Genomic DNA, 20,713 nt, shown 5'->3' on the forward strand with positions numbered 1-20,713 from the left:
CAAGGACTCAGGACCCACTTTGACCAGTGGATCCATGGACTGTCCGTTGAAACCTTTGAGCAGCTACGGGACCTGATGATCAAAGACCAGTTCCTGCATCTCTGCCCAGCTGAGGTCCGACAGTTCATCCTGGACCGCGAACCAACGAACGCGGACAAAGCGGCGCAGATCGCCGACAACCACGAGGCCAACCGGAAGCCCGAGACGCGGAGGCCAGTCGCCACCAGCTGGAAAGGGGGTAAGCCAGCAACCAACCCCAATGCCCCAGCTAGCCGTCCCTCCGGAGGCCCTGTCCCTGTTGCCAACAACAGGCCGGCTACTGACAGTCGCCTGTGTCACCACTGCCAGAGGCCTGGTCACTTCTTTTACGCCTGTCCGAACAGGCCGAAGAACCCCCCAGCCAAGGCCCCCGGGCCCAACGCCTCTGTTCTTTTGGTGGGAGGTGTGGTTGGGAGGGCTGACGACAACGTTCAACTTGTTCAGGTGGGGGCCCGTCTTGCTACAGGCCTCAAGGACACCGGGGCTGAACGAACCCTCATCCGTCCTGGACTGGCGGCCCCTGAAGAGTTTGTTGAGGGGAAAACCCTGACTGTCACCGGGATTGGAGGCACCCGTTGTCCTTTGCCAGTGGCACGAGTTTATCTCGATTGGGGTGCTGGGAGCGGGTTGAGGGAGGTGGGAGTGTCTGAAAACCTGCCCACTGATGTTTTATTGGGGACTGACTTGGGGCGGATGGTTGCATACTACGTCAGGAGTGGTACTGTGCAGTGCATATATGCAGAACAGGAGTGGTGCTGTGCAGTGCATATATGCAGGACAGGAGTGGTACTGTGCAGTGTATATATACAGGACAGGAGTGGTACTGTGCAGTTGCGACGCCTCCTGTCTGATTTCACGGTAGGTCTAGAGGGAGTAGTCCTGCTGCCTAAGGCTACTTCTGTGACTATTTTTACCGTGACAGTTTCGCTGTTATTCTGTGTCCCCGAACAGACGTAGCGTGTCACTTTATTCTTTTCCCTGCAGCTCTGTGAGCATAACAGAGCTCTCTTCTGTGCACTTAGAGTGCAGTTAACCCCGTGCACATTACCGCCATAGTGCTCTGCCTCTCTAGCAGCGGTTATATCACCTGGCGCACGATGGACCCCGGGCGGCGAACACGTTTATTTATATTTTTTTAAGCGTGTACCGCCGCCGTAACATAATACTAGCGCCAGGGTCTGGCTAGAGATGGCAGATCAGAAGCAGCTGTTACAGCTTGTGCGTCAGCTCGAGGCTCGTCTTGCTACCCTTGAGAGGTCTCTCGCAGCTGCGCAGGCCACAGATGCTGCCGTCCAGGCACTTACGGACGCGGTAGGGCGTATGTCCATGTCCACCCTTGCGCCGACAGTTACCCGCCTCCCGTTGCCCGATAAATATGCTGGGGATGGAGTCCCTCCTCCATCAGCGGACCCGGGTGCATCTGTAGGAGATGGTCGCGAGCATTTGATGTCGCTGGTTCGTTCGTCGGTGACTTCGTCTACGTGGCAAGCCTATGATGCCGTTAGACCGACTGTCTGGTTACTAGGACACTCCTACATATTTTGAGCAGCACAGCGAGCTGAGTGCCGCCCTGGGGGGAGGCATCTAGGTTTCCGTGACGTGGCCTTCATGTGGAGAGGCATCAGGGGCTTGCAATGGCCGCAAGTTCTACCGGAAGTGGTATCGATTGCAAGAGGAGCCAGGGGTCCTATAATTTTGGATTCTGCACGCGGGGGGAATGATCTATGATCGTACAGGTGGCAGAGCTTCTCACAATGATGCGGGCTGATATGGAACGTTTCCATGGTTTTTTTTTCAGGAATTGGTGCTAGTCTGGTCTGAGATTGTCCCGAGGGCGGTGTGGCAAGGAGCTAGGGATGGTATTGCCGTTGAGCGCACTAGGAGGACCATACACGCCTGTATTTCTAAGATGGTGCGTGAGAGGTTTGGTTGTTAGACACAGACAACTGGAAGGGGATAATGCTGCTTTATTGAGACCTGACGGGGTGCACTTGAACAATATCGGGCTCGATATCTTATCCGGTCTCCAAGATGGCATAGAGCAGGCATTGCTACTGATGGGTGGGGGTCGGAGTCCTGTTTGAGAAACAGGATCCTCCGTGGCGGTGGAGAAGTAATGGCACATAAGTTACGGCTTGCTGGCTGACTTGCCTGCGAATATGGAGTAGGGCATTAGGCAGCGAGCGCGTTTTTAAGAAAGCTAAGTGCCTTTTCAAATGGTTGGTAAGAAAACATTTAATAAAGCTGTGACTGACCTTCACCCATCACTTGGTCTCTGAGTTTTGATTTGTATGGTTAAGTGGGGCTGAGGAAATGCGCCAAGGGGTTGTTTAGCCCTATGTCAACACAGTCATACAGGAGGAGAGGTACTGTGTAGTATATACATATACAGGAGTGGTACTGTGCAGTGTATATATATACAGGAGGAGTGGTACTGTGCAGTATATACATATACAGGAGTGGTACTGTGCAGTGTATATATACAGGAGGAGTGGTACTGTGCAGTATATACATATACAGGAGTGGTACTGTGCAGTGTATATATACAGGAGTGGTACTGTGCAGTATATACATATACAGGAGTGGTACTGTGCAGTGTATATATATATATATACAGGATGAGTGGTACTGTGCAGTATATACATATATAGGAGTGGTACTGTGCAGTGTATATATACAGGATGAGTGGTACTGTGCAGTATATACATATATAGGAGTGGCACTGTGCAGTGTATATATACAGGAGGAGTGGTACTGTGCAGTACATACATATACAGGAGTGGTACTCTGCAGTGTGTATATATACAGGAGGAGTGGTACTGTGCAGTATATACATATACAGGAGTGGTACTGTGCAGTGTATATACACAGGAGGAGTGGTACTGTGCAGAGTATATATAAAGGAGGAGTGGTACTGTGCGGTATATACATATACAGGAGTGGTACTGTGCAGTGTATATATACAGGACAGGAGGAGTTGTACTGTGCAGTGTGTATATATACAGGAGGAGTGGTACTGTGCAGTGTGTATATATACAGGAGGAGTGGTACTGTGCAGTGAATATATACAGGACTGGAGTGGTACTGTGCAGTGTATATATACAGGACAGGAGGAGTGGTACTGTGAAGTGTATATATATATATATATACAGGAGGAGTGGTACTGTGCAGTGTGTATATACAGGAGGAGTGGTACTGTGCAGTGTATATATACAGGACAGAAGGAGTGGTACTGCGCAGTATATATATACAGGAGGAGTGGTACTGTGCAGTGTATATATACAGGAGTGGTACTGTGCAGTGTATATATACAGGAGGAGTGGTACTGTGCAGTATATACATATACAGGAGTGGTACTGTGCAGTGTATATACACAGGAGGAGTGGTACTGTGCAGAGTATATATACAGGACTGGAGTGGTACTGTGCAGTGTATATATACAGGACAGGAGGAGTGGTACTGTGCAGCGTATATATACAGGACAGGAGTAGTGGTACTGTGCAATGTATATATACAGGAGTGGTACTGTGCAGAGTATATATATATATACAGGAGGAGTGGTACTGTGCAGTGTGTATATACAGGAGTGGTACTGTGCAGTGAATATATACAGGACTGGAGTGGTACTGTGCAGTGTATATATACAGGACAGGAGGAGTGGTACTGTGCAGCGTATATATACAGGACAGGAGTAGTGGTACTGTGCAATGTATATATACAGGAGTGGTACTGTGCAGAGTATATATATACAGGAGGAGTGGTACTGTGCAGTGTATATATACAGGAGGAGCGGTACTGTGCAGTGTATATATACAGGACAGGAGGAGTGGTACTGTGCAGTGTATATATACAGGAGGAGTGGTACTGTGCAGTGTATATATATACAGGAGGAGTGGTACTGTGCAGTGTGTATATACAGGAGGAGTGGTACTGTGCAGTGAATATATACAGGACTGGAGTGGTACTGTGCAGCGTATATATACAGGACAGGAGGAGTGGTACTGTGCAGAGTATATATACAGGACAGGAGTAGTGGTACTGTGCAATGTATATATACAGGAGTGGTACTGTGCAGTGTATATATACAGGAGGAGCGGTAATGTGCAGTGTATATATACAGGAGTGGTACTGTGCAGTGTATATATACAGGAGGAGTGGTACTGTGCAGTGTATATATACAGGAGGAGTGGTACTGTGCAGTGCATATATATACAGGGCAGGAGGAGTGGTACTGTGCAGTGTGTATATGCAGGACAGGAGTGGTACTGTGCAGTGTATATATACAGGACAGGAGTGGTGCTGTGCAGTGCATATATACAGGCCAGGAGGAGTGGTGCTGTGCAGTGTATATATACAGGACAGGAGGAGTGGTAATGTGCAGTGTATATATACAGGAGGAGTGGTACTGTGCAGTGCATATATACAGGACAGGAGGAGTGGTACTGTGCAGTGTATATATACAGGAGGAGTGGTACTGTGCAGTGCATATACAGGACAGGAGGAGTGGTACTGTGCAGTGTATATATACAGGAGGAGTGGTACTGTGCAGTGTATATATACAGGAGGAGTGGTACTGTGGAGTGTATATATACAGGAGGAGTGGTACTGTGGAGTGTATATATACAGGACAGGAGTGGTGCTGTGCAGTGTATATATACATCACAGGAGGAGTGGTGCTGTGCAGTGTATATATACAGGACATGAGTGGTACTGTGCAGTGTATACAGGAGGAGGGGTACTGTGCAGTGTATATATAGGAGTGGTGCTGTGCAGTGTATATATACAGGAGGAGTGGTACTGTGCAGTGTATATATACAGGACAGGAGTGGTACTGTGCAGTGTATATATACAGGAGTGGGACTGTGCAGTGTGTAAAGACAGGAGTGGTACTGTGCAGTGTATATATACAGGAGGAGTGGTACTGTGCAGTGCATATATACAGGACAGGAGGAGTGGTACTGTGCAGTGTATATATACAGGAGGAGTGGTACTGTGCTGTATGTATATGCAGGACAGGAGTGGTACTGTGCAGTGTGTATATACAGGACAGGAGTGGTGCTGTGCAGTGTATATATACAGGACAGGAGGATTAGTGCTGTGCAGTGTGTATATACAGGACAGGAGGAGTAGTGCTGTGCAGTGTATATATACAGGACAGGAGTGGTACTGTGCAGTGTATATATACAGGACAGAAGGAGTGGTGCTGTGCAGTGTATGTATACAGGACAGAAGGAGTGGTGCTGTGGAGTGTATATATACAGGACAGGAGTGGTACTGTGCAGTGTATATACAGGAGTGGTACTGTGCAGTGTATATATACAGGAGGAGTGGTACTGTGCAGTGCATATATATACAGGACAGGAGGAGTGGTACTGTGCAGTGTGTATATGCAGGACAGGAGTGGTACTGTGCAGTGTATATATACAGGACAGGAGTGGTGCTGTGCAGTGTAAATATACAGGACAGGAGTGGTACTGTGCAGTGCATATTTACAGGCCAGGAGGAGTGGTGCTGTGCAGTGTATATATACAGGACAGGAGGAGTGGTACTGTGCAGTGTATATATACAGGAGTGGTACTGTGCAGTGCATATATACAGGACAGGAGTGGTACTGTGCAGTGTATATATACAGGAGGAGTGGTACTGTGCAGTGTATATATACAGGAGGAGTGGTACTGTGCAGTGTATATATACAGGAGGAGTGGTACTGTGGAGTGTATATATACAGGACAGGAGTGATGCTGTGCAGTGTATATATACACATCACAGGAGTGGTGCTGTGCAGTGTATATATGCAGGACAGGAGTGGTACTGTGCAGTACATATTTACAGGCCAGGAGGAGTGGTGCTGTGCAGTGTATATATACAGGACAGGAGGAGTGGTACTGTGCAGTGTATATATACAGGAGGAGTGGTACTGTGCAGTGCATATATACAGGACAGGAGGAGTGGTACTGTGCAGTGTATATATACAGGAGGAGTGGTACTGTGCAGTATATATATACAGGAGGAGTGGTACTGTGGAGTGTATATATACAGGACAGGAGTGGTGCTGTGCAGTGTATATATACATCACAGGAGGAGTGGTGCTGTGCAGTGTATATATGCAGGACAGGAGTGGTACTGTGCAGTGTATATATACAGGAGTGGGACTGTGCAGTGTATATAGACAGGAGTGGTACTGTGCAGTGTATATAGACAGGACATGAGTGGTACTGTGCAGTGCATATATGCAGGACAGGAGGAGTGGTGCTGTGCAGTGTATATATACAGGACAGGAGTGGTACTGTGCAGTGTATATATACAGGACAGGAGTGGTACTGTGCAGTGTATATACAGGAGTGGTGCTGTGCAATGTATATATGCAGGAGTGGTACTGTGCAGTGTGTATATGCAGGACAGGAGTGGGACTGTGCAGTGTATATATACAGGAGTGGGACTGTGCAGTGTATATAGACAGGAGTGGTACTGTGCAGTGCATATATGCAGGACAGGAGGAGTGGTGCTGTGCAGTGTATATATACAGGACAGGAGTGGTACTGTGCAGTGTATATATACAGGACAGGAGTGGTACTGTGCAGTTTATATACAGGAGTGGTGCTGTGCAATGTATATATGCAGGAGTGGTACTGTGCAGTGTGTATATGCAGGACAGGAGTGGGACTGTGCAGTGTATATATACAGGAGTGGGACTGCAGTGTATATAGACAGGAGTGGTACTGTGCAGTGTATATATACAGGGCATGAGTGGATAGTGCAGTGCATATATGCAGGACAGGAGGAGTGGTGCTGTGCAGTGTATATATACAGGACACGAGTGGTACTGTGCAGTGTATATATACAGGAGGGGTACTGTGCAGTGTATATACAGGAGGAGTGGTGCTGTGCAGTGTATATATACAGGAGGAGTGGTACTGTGCAGTGTATATATACAGGAGTGGTACTGTGCAGTGTGTATAGACAGGAGGAGTGGTACTGTGCAGTGCATATATACAGGACAGGAGGAGTGGTACTGTGCAGTGTATATATACAGGACAGGAGGAGTGGTGCTGTGGAGTGTATATATACAGGACAGGAGTGGTACTGTGCAGTGTATATATACAGGAAAAGTGGTACTGTGCTGTGTGTATATGCAGGACAGGAGTGGTACTGTGCAGTGTGTATATACAGGACAGGAGTGGTGCTGTGCAGTGTATATATACAGGACAGGAGGAGTGGTGCTGTGCAGTGTATATATACAGGACAGGAGGAGTGGTGCTGTGCAGTGTATATATACAGGACAGGAGGAGTGGTGCTGTGCAGTGTATATATACAGGACAGGAGGAGTGGTGCTGTGGAGTGTATATATACAGGACAGGAGTGGTACTGTGCAGTGTATATACAGGAGTGGTACTGTGCAGTGTATAAATACAGGAGGAGTGGTACTGTGCAGTGTGTATATGCAGGACAGGAGTGGTACTGTGCAGTGTATATATACAGGAGTGGAACTGTGCAGTGTATATAGACAGGAGTGGTACTGTGCAGTGTGTATATACACAGGACAGGAGTGGTACTTTGCAATGCATATATGCAGGACAGGAGTGGTACTGTGCAGTGTATATATACAGGACAGGAGTGGTACTGTGCAGTGCATATATACAGGACAGGAGTGGTACTGTGCAGTGTATATATACAGGAGTGGTACTGTGCAGTGTATATATACAGGAGGAGTGGTACTGTGCAGTGTATATATACAGGAGGAGTGGTACTGTGCAGTGTATATATACAGGACAGGAGTGGTGCTGTGCAGTGTATATATACATCACAGGAGGAGTGGTGCTGTGCAGTGTATATATGCAGGACAGGAGTGGTACTGTGCAGTGTATATATACAGGAGTGGGACTGTGCAGTGTATATAGACAAGAGTGGTACTGTGCAGTGTATATAGACAGGACATGAGTGGTAGTGTGCAGTGCATATATGCAGGACAGGAGGAGTGGTGCTGTGCAGTGTATATATACAGGACAGGAGTGGTACTGTGCAGTGTATATATACTGGACAGGAGTGGTACTGTGCAGTGTATATACAGGAGTGGTGCTGTGCAATGTATATATGCAGGAGTGGTACTGTGCAGTGTGTATATGCAGGACAGGAGTGGTACTGTGCAGTGTATATATATACATGGCATGAGTGGTACTGTGCAGTGCATATATGCAGGACAGGAGGAGTGGTGCTGTGCAGTGTATATATACAAGACACGAGTGGTACTGTGCAGTGTATATATACAGGAGGAGGGGTACTGTGCAGTGTATATAGGAGGAGTGGTGCTGTGCAGTGTATATATACAGGAAGAGTGGTACTGTGCAGTGTATATATACAGGAGTGGGACTGCGCAGTGTGTATAGACAGGAGTGGTACTGTGCAGTGTATATATACAGGAGGAGTGGTACTGTGCAGTGCATATATACAGGACAGGAGGAGTGGTACTGTGCAGTGTATATATACAGGAGGAGTGGTACTGTGCTGTGTGTATATGCAGGACAGGAGTGGTACTGTGCAGTGTATATATACAGGAGTGGTACTGTGCAGTGCATATATACAGGACAGGAGTGGTACTGTGCAGTGTATATATACAGGAGGAGTGGTACTGTGCTGTGTGTATATGCAGGACAGGAGTGGTACTGTGCAGTTTATATATACAGGAGGAGTGGTACTGTGCAGTGCATATATACAGGACAGGAGGAGTGGTACTGTGCAGTGTATATATACAGGACAGGAGGAGTGGTGCTTCCCTGAGGAAGTTGTTTTTCTAGCTCCGAAACGCGCGTCGGGGATAGGACCGACCTTGCTGCTTCCCCCCGTACTTCAGGTATAGTAATGCAGTTTATTAGGTCATTAGTATGACGTGTATTATACATCAATTTTGCATGTGCGCATTTGCACTTTGTCAGGGTATACTTCTTATGAAGGATTGTAGCACTTGCTGTATGATTTGTCTTATTATACTTTATATAACCCCTTAACTCTTATTAGCTATACCATCTAGCTCTGCATTTTACTATCCTGGCGGGGTGTTTGCAGCTTCGTTGGCCCTTCATGACCATTGTGTTCATTTATATGCTGTTCCTTTTCCCTGTCCAAACACTGTGTGTCCATATCTATTAATGTTTTAAATTATCTTTAATAAATATCATAGTTTTATGGATTTTTTGACTGCTTCTTTGTTTGGTACTTTCTATATACAGGAGTGGTACTGTGCAGTGTATATATACAGGAGGAGTGGTACTGTGCAGTGTGTATATGCAGGACAGGAGTGGTACTGTGCATTGTATATATACAGGAGTGGAACTGTGCAGTGTATATAGACAGGAGTGGTACTGTGCAGTGTGTATATATACAGGACAGGAGTGGTACTGTGCAGTGGATATATTCAGGACAGGAGTGGTACTGTGCAGTGTATATATACAGGACAGGAGTGGTACTGTGCAGTGCATATATGCAGGAGTGGTACTGTGCAGTGTATATATACAGGACAGGAGTGGTGCTGTGCAGGGTATATATACAGGACAGGAGGAGTGGTACTGTGCAGTGTATATATACAGGAAAGGAGGAGTGGTACTGTGCAGTGTATATATACAGGACAGGAGTGGTACTGTGCAGTGCATATATGCAGGAGGAGGGTTACTGTGCAGTGTATATATAGGAGTGGTACTGTGCAGTGTATATATACAGGACAGGAGGAGTGGTGCTGTGCAGTGTATATATACAGGACAGGAGTGGTGCTGTGCAGTGCATATATACAGGACAGGAGTGGTACTGTGCAGTGCATATATACAGGACAGGAGGAGTGGTGCTGTGCAGTGTATATATACAGGACAGGAGTGGTACTGTGCAGTGTATATACAGGAGTGGTACTGTGCAGTGTATATGTACAGGAGTGTTACTGTGCAGTGTGTATATGCAGGACAGGAGTGGTACTGTGCAGTGTATATATACAGGAGTGGGACTGTGCAGTGTATATAGACAGGAGTGGTGCTGTGTATATACATATACAGGAGTGGTACTGTGCAGTGTATATATACAGGAGTGGGACTGTGCAGTGTATATAGACAGGAGTGGTACTGTGCAGTGTATATATACAGGACAGGAGTGGTACTGTGCAATGCATATATGCAGAACAGGAGTGGTACTGTGCGGTGTATATATACAGGACAGGAGTAGTACTGTGCAGTGCATATATGCAGGAGGAGGGGTACTGTGCAGTGTATATATAGGAGGGGTACTGTGCAGTGTATATATACAGGAGGAGTGATACTGTGCAGTGTATATATACAGGAGGAGTGATACTGTGCAGTGTATATATACAGGAGGAGGGGTACTGTGCAGTGTATATATACAGGAGGAGGGGTACTGTGCAGTGTATATACAGGAGTGGTACTGTGCAGTATATACATATACAGGAGTGGTACTGTGCAGTATATACATATACAGGAGTGGTACTGTGCAGTGTATATATACAGGAGGAGTGGTACTGTGCAGTATATACATATACAGGAGTGGTACTGTGCAGTGTATATATATACAGGATGAGTGGTACTGTGCAGTATCTGTATCCAACATTCTGCCCCAGCTCACAGCCTGCCCCCATGTCCAGCATTCTGCCTCAGTCTCCAGCATTCTGCCCCAGCTTCGAGCATTCTGCCCCATGTCCAGAATTCTGCCCCAGCGTCCAGCATTCTTCTGCCCCATGTCCAGAATTCTGCCCCAGCGTCCAGCATTCTTCTGCCCCATGTCCAGAATTCTGCCCCAGCGTCCAGCATTCTGCCCCGTCTCACAGTCTGCCCTCATATCCAGCATTCTGCCACCAGCGTCCAGCATTCTGTCCCCAGCGTCCAGCATTCTGCCCCCAGCGTCCAGCATTCTGCCCCCAGTGTCCAGCATTCTGCCCCAGGCTCCCTGGATAGCCGCTCTCAAAAAAAAAAAAAAAAAAAAAAAATTCTTACCTTGTTATCTGGCTGTGCTCCAGCGGCGAGGCTCCCTCCCTCTCCCAGTCCCACGTGGCACACTGACTGAATGAGGAAGTGGAGGAGCAGAGCAGTGTGTGACGTCAGGTGAGGGCGGAGCTGTGGCTGGACCGTTGTGCAGGGGGGGATTTCGGCGCTGGCTGGACCATGGTGCGGGGGGGGGGGGGGGCCTGCCCGAGGGGCCCGGCAGGCGCTGAGTCTGAATTTAAAATATAGCTGCAGAAGCCTGTATAAAATGTAGGGGGGCCCCAGCGCGGATCGGGCTGCCAGCATGGTCGGGCCCCCCTAATCACCGGGCCCCATACACATGTAAGGCCTGTCATGCCCTGATGGCGGCCCTGGTTTCAGGATGCTTGACAGTTGGCATGAGACAAGACTGGTGGTAGCGCTCACCTGGTCTTCTCCGAATAAGCCGTTTTCCAGATGTCCCAAACAATCGAAAAGGGGATTCATCAGAGAAAATGACTTTACCCCAGTCCTCAGCAGTCCACTCCCTGTACCTCTTGCAGAATATCAGTCTGTCCATGATGTTTTTTCTGGAGAGAAGTGGCTTCTTTGCTGTCCTCCTTGAGACCAGGCCTTGCTCCAAGAGTCTCCGCCTCACAGCGTGTGCAGAAGCACTCACACCTGCCTGCTGCCATTCCTGAGCAAGCTCTGCACTGCTGGTAGTCCGATCCCACAGCTGAAGCACTTTTAAGAGACGGTCCTGGCGCTTGCTGGTCTTTCTTGGGCGCCCTGGAGCCTTTTTGGCAACAAGGGAACCTCTCTCCTTGAAGTTCTTGATGATGCGATAGATTGTTGACTGAGGTGCATTCTTTCTAGCTGCGATACTCTTCCCTGTTAGGCCATTTTTGTGCAGTGCAATGATGACTGCACGTGTTTCTTTAGAGATAACCATGGTTAACAGAAGAGAAACAATGATGCCAAGCACCAGCCTCCTTTTAAAGTGTCCAGTGGTGTCATTCTTACTTAATCATGACAGATTGATCTCCAGCCCTGTCCTCATCAACACCCACACCTGTGTTAATGGAGCAATCACTGAAACGATGTTAGCTGGTCCTTTTAAGGCAGGGCTGCAATGATGTTGAAATGTATTTTGGGGGATAAAGTTAATTTTCTAGGCAAATATTGACTTTGCAAGTAATTGCTGTTAAGCTGATCACTCTTTATAACATTCTGGAGTATATGCAAATTGCCATTAGAAAAAATGAAGCAGTAGACTTTGTAAAAATTATTATTTGTGTCATTCTCAAAATTTTTAGCCATGGCTGTACAGACCAAAGTTTGGACACACCTTCTCATTCAAAGAGTTTGCTTTATTTTCATGACTATGAAAATTGTAGATTCACTCTGAAGGCATCAAAGCTATGAATTAACACATGTGGAATTATATAATTAACAAAAAAGTGTGAAACAACTGAAAATGTGTCTTATATTCTAGGTTCTTCAAAGTAGCCACCTTTTGCTTTGATTACTGCTTTGCACACTCTTGGCATTCTATTGATGAGCTTCAAGAGGTAGTCACTGGAAATGGACTTCCAACAGTCTTGAAGGAGTTCCCAGAGATGCTTAGCACTTGTTGGCCCTTTGGCCTTCACTCTGCGGTCCAGCTCACCCCAAACCATCTCGATTGGGTTCAGGTCTGGTGACTGTGGAGGCCAGGTCATCTGGCGTAGCACCCCATCACTCTCCTTCTTGGTCAAATAGCCCTTACACAGCCTGGAGGTGTGTTTGAGGTCATTGTCCTGTTGAAAAATAAATGATGGTCCAGCTAAACACAAACCGGATGGAATAGCATGCCGCTGCAAGATGCTGTGGTGGCCATGCTGGTTCAGTATGCCTTCAATTTTGAATAAATCCCCAACAGTGTCACCAGTAAAGCACCCCCACACCATCACACCTCCTCATCCATGCTTCACGGTGGGAACCAGGTATGTAGAGTCCATCCGTTCACCTTTTCTGCGTCGCACAAAGACAAGGTGGTTGGAACCAAAGATCTCAAATTTGGACTCATCAGACCAAAGCACAGATTTCCACTGGTCTAATGTCCATTCCTTGAGTTCTTTAGCCCAAACAAGTCTCTTCTGCTTGTTGCCTGTCCTTAGCAGTGGTTTCCTAGCAGCTATTTTACCATGAAGGCCTGCTGCACAAAGTCTCCTCTTAGCAGTTGTTGTAGAGATGTGTCTGCTGCTAGAACTCTGTGTGGCATTGACCTGGTCTCTGATCTGAGCTGCTGTTAACCTGCGATTTCTGAGGCTGGTGACTCGGATGAACTTATCCTCCGCAGCAGAGGTGACTCTTGGTCTTCCTTTCCTGGAGCGGTCCTCATGTGAGCCAGTTTCTTTGTAGCGCTTGATGGTTTTTGCCACTGCACGTGGGGACACTTTCAAAGTTTTCCCAATTTTTCGGACTGACTGACCTTCATTTCTTAAAGTAATAATGGCCACTCGTTTTTCTTTACTCAGCTGCTTTTTTCTTACCATAATACAAATTCTAATAGTCTATTCAGTAGGACTATCAGCTGTGTATCCACCAGACTTATGCACAACTGATGGTCCCAACCCCATTTATAAGGCAAGAAATCTCACTTATTAAACCATAGTCATGAAAATAAAGAATACGCTTTGATTGAGGTGTTTCCAAACCTTTGGTCTGTAGTGTGTGTGTGTGTGTGTGTATATATATATATATATATATATATATATATATATATATATATATACACACACACACATACTATGACTTATCTCGGCTAAGACAAAGCCTAGATCCTCAGGCTACATCCACATCATGGGCGTAGCCAGGATCAAACCTGGGGGGGGCAGAACCTCATACTGCACACCCCTACACTTGAAAATAAAGCCTGCACCTTAAGAAGATGTGGTGGTGAATGCAGTATATTTATTCCAACTATCAGTTGATGTTACTGAAGACGAGCAATGCCTGTCCTGGGCGTCCTTTTGGGCAGCTATGAGGTGGACCTGACTGGTGCTAAAAAAAAGGAGTGTTAGTCTGTGTGCTATCCGGCTTTCATTCTTTTTGGTACAGATATGATATGGATAGACAGATATATAAATAAAAGCAGATTAGAAATCTGCTCTGATATTGAAAACATTATCTATGAGCTCAAAAACCTTTCAGGTGATGCAGTTTTTAAAAAGCTGATCTGCTTTTGCAACTGAAAAACGTATCCTCAAAAAACGCAGCAAAAACGCTGTGTGTGAATGTAGCCTTAGATCAGGAATAGAACAGCCATTTATAGGACATTTCATAACTTTCCCAAATTCCTATGAAAAAATATTCAGCACATTCTGCATTGAACTACTGTACCCAATTTATTATATATTTTAGGAGTCGGAATCGGTCCATTTTATACCAACTCCGACTCCACCAAAATGAGCTCCGACTCCACAGCCCTACATACTAAGGTTGTGTTTTATCTCCCGTCCACCACACTCCAGCTCCGGCTCCGCCCCCCAAGCACCATCCTCTGCTCCCCCCCCATGCTCAGCCTCTGCTCCCCCCCCATGCTCAGCCTCTGCTCCCCCCTCCCCATGCTCAGCCTCTGCTCCCCCCTCCCCATGCTCAGCCTCTGCTCCCCCCCCATGCTCAGCCTCTGCTCCCCCCCCATGCTCAGCCTCTGCTCCCACCCCATGCTCAGCCTCTGCTCCCACCCCATGCTCAGCCTCTGCTCCCCCCCCATGCTCAGCCTCTGCTCCCCCCCCATGCTCAGCCTCTGCTCCCCCCCCATGCTCAGCCTCTGCTCCCCCCCCATGCTCAGCCTCTGCTCCCCCCCCATGCTCAGCCTCTGCTCCCCCCCCATGCTCAGCCTCTGCTCCCCCCCATGCTCAGCCTCTGCTCCCCCCCCATGCTCAGCCTCTGCTCCCCCCCATGCTCAGCCTCTGCTCCCCCCCCATGCTCAGCCTCTGCTCCCCCCCCATGCTCAGCCTCTGCTCCCCCCCCCATGCTCAGCCTCTGCTCCCCCTCCCATGCTCAGCCTCTGCTCCCCCCCCATGCTCAGCCTCTGCTCCCCCCCCCATGCTCAGCCTCTGCTCCCCCCCCATGCTCAGCCTCTGCTCCCCCCCCATGCTCAGCCTCTGCTCCCCTCCCATGCCCAGCCTCTGCTCCCCCCCCCCCATGCTCAGCCTCTGCTCCCCCCCATGCTCAGCCTCTGCTCCCCCCCCATGCCCAGCCTCTGCTCCCCCCCATGCTCAGCCTCTGCTCCCCCCCCCCATGCTCAGCCTCTGCTCCCCCCCCCCCATGCTCAGCCTCTGCTCCCCCCCCCCATGCTCAGCCTCTGCTCCCCCCCATGCTCAGCCTCTGCTCCCCCCCCATGCCCAGCCTCTGCTCCCCCCCCCATGCTCAGCCTCTGCTCCCCCCCCATGCCCAGCCTCTGCTCCCCCCCCATGCTCAGCCTCTGCTCCCCCCCCCCATGCTCAGCCTCTGCTCCCCCCCCCCCCATGCTCAGCCTCTGCTCCCCCCCCCCCCCATGCTCAGCCTCTGCTCCCCCCCCCCCCCATGCTCAGCCTCTGCTCCCCCCCATGCTCAGCCTCTGCTCCCCCCCCCATGCTCAGCCTCTGCTCCCCCCCCCCATGCTCAGCCTCTGCTCCCCCCCCATGCTCAGCCTCTGCTCCCCCCCCATGCTCAGCCTCTGCTCCCCCCCCATGCTCAGCCTCTGCTCCCCCCCATGCTCAGCCTCTGCTCCCCCCCCATGCTCAGCCTCTGCTCCCCCCCCCATGCTCAGCCTCTGCTCCCCCCCCATGCTCAGCCTCTGCTCCCCCCCCATGCTCAGCCTCTGCTCCTCCCCCCATGCTCAGCCTCTGCTCCCCCCACTCTCTCCCCCCACACACCGTCTCCCTTCTGTCCTCTGCGGGGTGTCGCCGCTCCCTCCTCCGGGCTTTGTGTTGTGCCGCGCTCTTCCCCGCTGACAGCTCCGCTCCTCTGCTGCGCTCTCCACAGCAAACATTACGACACCACCGTCGCCTCCTCCATGACTCAGTCCGGCCTCCCACGTCTCCTCACCACACGTCACTTCCCCGCCCGGCCGCCATTTTAGTTCCTGTGGTGGCGGAGCACAGGCGGAAGTGCCGCCATCTGTAGCAGCGGCTGCGGTCCTCCTCACCGTGTCTCCGCCGAGTCAGGAGGTTTTCGTGAGGGGGAGATCTCGGCGGCCTGATACCATAATGCCGTCCACCCCGCTCCGTGTGGCCGTGGTGTGCTCCAGAACCGCAGCATGGAGGCGCACAATCTCCTCAGGTAATGGCGGAACCCCTTCTTCTTCAGTCTGTGCGCGTAGTTCGGGCCGTGTGAGGCCGGTGATGTCTCTAGGCCTCTGTGTGTGATGGAGGACCCTGGGAGCGGCCATACCTTCTTACACACACCTCCATGGTGGCCTTTTCCCCCTCAGATGTAGGAAAATTACACATTTGTAACTGAATGTGTTAGAAACTTTTTTTGGGTGGGAACTTGCGCCATATAACAACTCTCCGGCCATTTTTTTTAAAATTCTTTTATATGACTGGGAAAGGATTAAAAGCATAACAGTAGTGGCCTTTTCAGTTACCGGGGCCGACTAGGCCTCACATGGGTTCTGGTCGGGTCGTCATCAGTCCAGTCTGGGCAGGTGGTGTGTGTATATATATATATAATTTAGTTTTCACCCCCCCCAGTCTCTTCACTAGTTTTAAGCTTCAGGGGCCTGAAGGTCCTGGAAACCCTTTTATTTCGAGTGATTTCTGGCCGAAGCAAACTTAGGTTTGTTTGTGTCTGGTGGAAACTGATGGCCTTCACTCTGTTTTTTTTTCTGTTTTTGGAGTAAAAAAAAAAATATATATATATTAGGTTCTTTTCACACCAGGACGTGTACACTGAATATATTCTATAGGGTATAACAGGCACCCGTCTGCCGAGAGAACGTCCTTCTCAAATCCATCTGACCACTGTACATCCAAAAAAACTTACCAGCTGATTCATCAGTTTAAATTTTTTTTTTTTTTTTTAAGCCAAAAAATGTCTCTTGATGTTTTTACAGCCTCTCTGTTAACTTTGTGAAAAGTTGAATAAAATGCCTTTATCTACGATCATCTGATGTCTTGTTACAAAGAAATTAGACAGGGACAGAGTTTTGAATATTGGAATATTACAATTTTTTCTCATGTAGGGTGACCAGCCAATGTTACTGGGCACAGTGAGGCTACATGAAAGCTCCACATGTCCACTGTTAACTCCTGGTGGATTGTTTTATTAGTCATCTGTTCATTGTGGTATAAGTTGTATGCACAACTTTTTGTGTTTTTTGTGTTGTATTTGAATTCAAATGGAATTTGAATTCAGGGGGTCAGAGTCTGGCTGTCCATGGATAAAAGTGGTCCTTGTGGTGCAGGCTTGAGGGTGCACAAATGCCCAACAGAGCACCACACAGCCCCAAGAACTGCTCCCTCACCTCAGTCTGGTAATTAGCTTTCAAATGACATCCCAATGTCCCCTCTGGCTTTGCCAGAAGTCCCACCAGGGGCCCCAATGTCTGATTTGGACAGCAGATCTGTACTGAAGTCCCTGGTGGTGCAAACTCTTGTGTCACCAGGGAGCATGTCAATGTCAGCAGTCAGGATGGCCTAGTGGTCTAAGGCACTGTGTTCAGGTTGCAGTCTCCCGTGGAGGCGTGGGTTCGAATCCCACTCCTGACAGCAGCAGTACTGGTCCCTGGAGGTGCAAGCTGTTGTGCACCAGGGAGCGTGTTAAGCGTCTGCAGTCACCACATGTGGAGGCGTGGGTTCAAATCCCACTCCTTGACAGCAGCAGTACTGGTCCCTGGAGGTGCAAGCTGTTGTGCACCAGGGAGCGTGTTCAGCGTCTGCAGTCACCACGTGGAGGCGTGGGTTCGAATCCCACTCCTGACAGCGACAGTTGTTTTTTTTTTAAGAAAAGAAAATAAACCTAGTGGCAGCATGTGTAATAACAGTCTCCAGGTCTTATAGCCTAATGTATACACCATAAATATTTATATGTGTGTCTATACAGTTGGTGTATATATGTGTGAGTATATTTTTTAGCCTTAAAGTTTTGATTCTCCATCCTCATTTCTTTTCTTTTCCAAATCAAAAAAACACTCGTGTGAGAGCAATCTGCATCCAAAAAAACTTAGGGATAGGGACAATTTAGTGAGTACGTCGGGCTCCCTTAAAAGGTCAATTCACCCAACGAACAAGGGTGCTGCTCAGGGTGGATTGATTTAAATCACGCCGATTTAAATCACGATTTAAATCAAAAGATTTTTTTCTATTTAAATCGGATCGATTTAAATCATGATTTTAATCACTGATTTAAATCAAAAGGTTTTTTTTTAATATAAATCACGATTAAAATGAGAAGTGAGAGCAGTGTGCATGTGCGCCCATAGTTACACGGACGAAAGTAGGGGCAACGATCTAACGCCAGGGTGAGGGGGGGACCCCAAAGTAAGTAAAAATCTTTTTTGTTTTACTATATGGCAATAGGTAGGTGTTTAAAAGCAGCATGTCTTAATTGTATAAACTATTAATAGCCTCCACATTTTGTTCATACTGCCCCTTTAATTCCACACTTCTAGCTTGGTTTCAGTTTTGGTTTAGTTTCTTTTTCCCTGCATTCAGTTGACATGCCCAAACTTGTTGGATAGTCAGCAGTACTTGGCTCAGGCTGTAGTAACATCAGCAGTGCTTGGCTCAGGCTGTAGTAACAATCAAACTTCATAAGTGATCTGTGTGAGCCATGGCAGCAGGTCGTAAGAGAGACCCTATTTGGGTTCATTTTGTTGAGATGCCAGCAGCAGATCTTGGAAAGAAAGGTGCAAGAGCAAAGTGCAAATACTGTCAAAAGGATATCCAAGGACTTGTTTGCCGTTTGAAATCACATTATGAAAACTGCAATCAAATGATTTAAATCAAAAAAATCTGATTTTTTTTATTTTTTTTAAAAAATTCAAGATTTTTATCCACCCTGGTGCTGCTTGCTCGTCGGGTGAGATGGGCAGCACGATTATTATCATCTAACACGCTTTCCTAGGATAATCTGCCAACACAAATCTCTTCTTGAATGGACAATCGTTTCTTAAATGACAATTTATGCTGATAAAAAAAACCAAAAGCTCTAAATTAGGAAGGAGGCTGGAGGGGGGGGCGTCAGGGACTGGAGGGGGGAGACAGAGGCTGGAGGAGGAAGTGTGGTGGTGTAGACGGGGCTACGGGAGGCTGTGTGGTGCTGTAGAGCGGGTTGCGGGAGGCTGTGTGGTGGTGTAGAGGCCTACAGGGCCACACAGCCCCCTGGTGTGACTTCCCGAGTGCCATGACAGCTGACTGTATATACATGTTTACACATACATGTATGTACATGTGCCATGACCGCTCCTTAGACCATACATACATGGATTGTCACTTACCCAAACCGAGGATGAAGAGGCTTAGCTGCTCCACATGATGATGGTGGCCGGAGAGCTGTGTTCCTCCATAGCGATGTCGTCCATTAGGCAAACTTGGTGTCCTTGTCCCGCCAGTTCTTGAGCCAGTTTAGTGTCCACGATGCCTTGTTACCTATTGGAAAAAAAAGGGAAAAGGAAATTATTGAATTTTGACATAGAATAAAAATTAAGTCCTATGAATTGTACTGGTACATTAACCCCTTTTTCTACGAGCGTATATTGCCAGCAGACACACAGAGAGCGGGCGACTGCCCCAAGTGTTACCTACTGAGAGACAGAGAAATAAAAAAACAATAATTAATAAGGGAAATATTGCATTCATAATTAGTGTTCACAGCAGAGTGACAACACAGCCCCCCTAACCCTCCCCTACCCCACAGGGAACGCCTGTACCCCGCCATGCCCCCCACAGCTGTGCCCATACACTGTCCTCACCTCCCCCTGCAGGGACCACCTGTCTCCCACGCAGTGCCCCCCACAGCTGACCCCAAACACTCTGCAGGGACCCCCTGTCTCCCACGCAGTGCCCCCCACAGCTGACCCCATACACTCTGCAGGGACCCCCTGTCTACCCGCAGTGCCCCCCACAGCTGACCCCATACACTCTGCAGGGACCCCCTGTCTACCCGCAGTGCCCCCCACAGCTGACCCCATACACTCTGCAGGGACCCCCTGCCTCCCCCCACAGCTGACCCCATACAGGCATACAGTTACCGGCCGGCAGCTCCAAGGTTCAAATCTGGCGCTCAGGTGACGTCATTGTTGCTGCAGTTAGACCGAGAAAGCAGGGGGTGGGCTCGGAGCCACGTGACACAGAGCCCGGCCGCCCATCCCCCAGCCTCACTGTACTGCAAGCCAGGGAGAGACTGTTTGTGTGCTGCACGGCGCTGACTCCGCCCCCCGAGCCAGGGGATGAGTCACAGGCAGCTCGGCGTGTCACACGACTCCTCCCTCTTCCACCTTCTATGCAGGCCGGATCTTGGTTCCCATAGCACAGTGACCCTGCCCACCGGCCAGTCACTGCCGCCCCTCCCCCACCACTAAGCGATCTTACACAGCAGCACAGAGCCAGGGAGGAGATGGGAGATGACCCCGCACCACACAGCGGAGCACTATGAGCCCTGGGGGTGCAGCGCTGACCCCGCCCACGCCGCACCACACAGCGCAGCGCTATAAGCCCTGGGGGCGCAGCGCTGACCCCACCCACCCCGCACCA

General features: G+C 48.9%; 2 protein-coding genes across 2 annotated transcripts in view; one reads left to right on the forward strand and one right to left on the reverse strand.

The window, feature by feature from the left end:
* LOC141075657 (uncharacterized) overlaps nucleotides 1-20,713 on the reverse strand; it is a 206,735-nt gene that overhangs the window by 14,877 nt on the left and 171,145 nt on the right. The window lies entirely within an intron of this gene.
* The window catches only part of LOC141075656 (oocyte zinc finger protein XlCOF8.4-like), a 140,725-nt gene continuing 135,905 nt past the window's right edge, over nucleotides 15,894-20,713 (forward strand). Inside the window, exon 1 of the mRNA XM_073562766.1 lies at nucleotides 15,894-16,298. The gene's annotated coding sequence lies outside the window, so the exon portion shown is untranslated. The remainder of the gene's footprint in view (nucleotides 16,299-20,713) is intronic.

The sequence above is a fragment of the Dendrobates tinctorius genome, unplaced genomic scaffold, assembly GCF_039654945.1.
Source record: "Dendrobates tinctorius isolate UK_male_01 unplaced genomic scaffold, ASM3965494v1 ptg000366l, whole genome shotgun sequence".
NCBI lineage: Eukaryota > Metazoa > Chordata > Amphibia > Anura > Dendrobatidae > Dendrobates > Dendrobates tinctorius.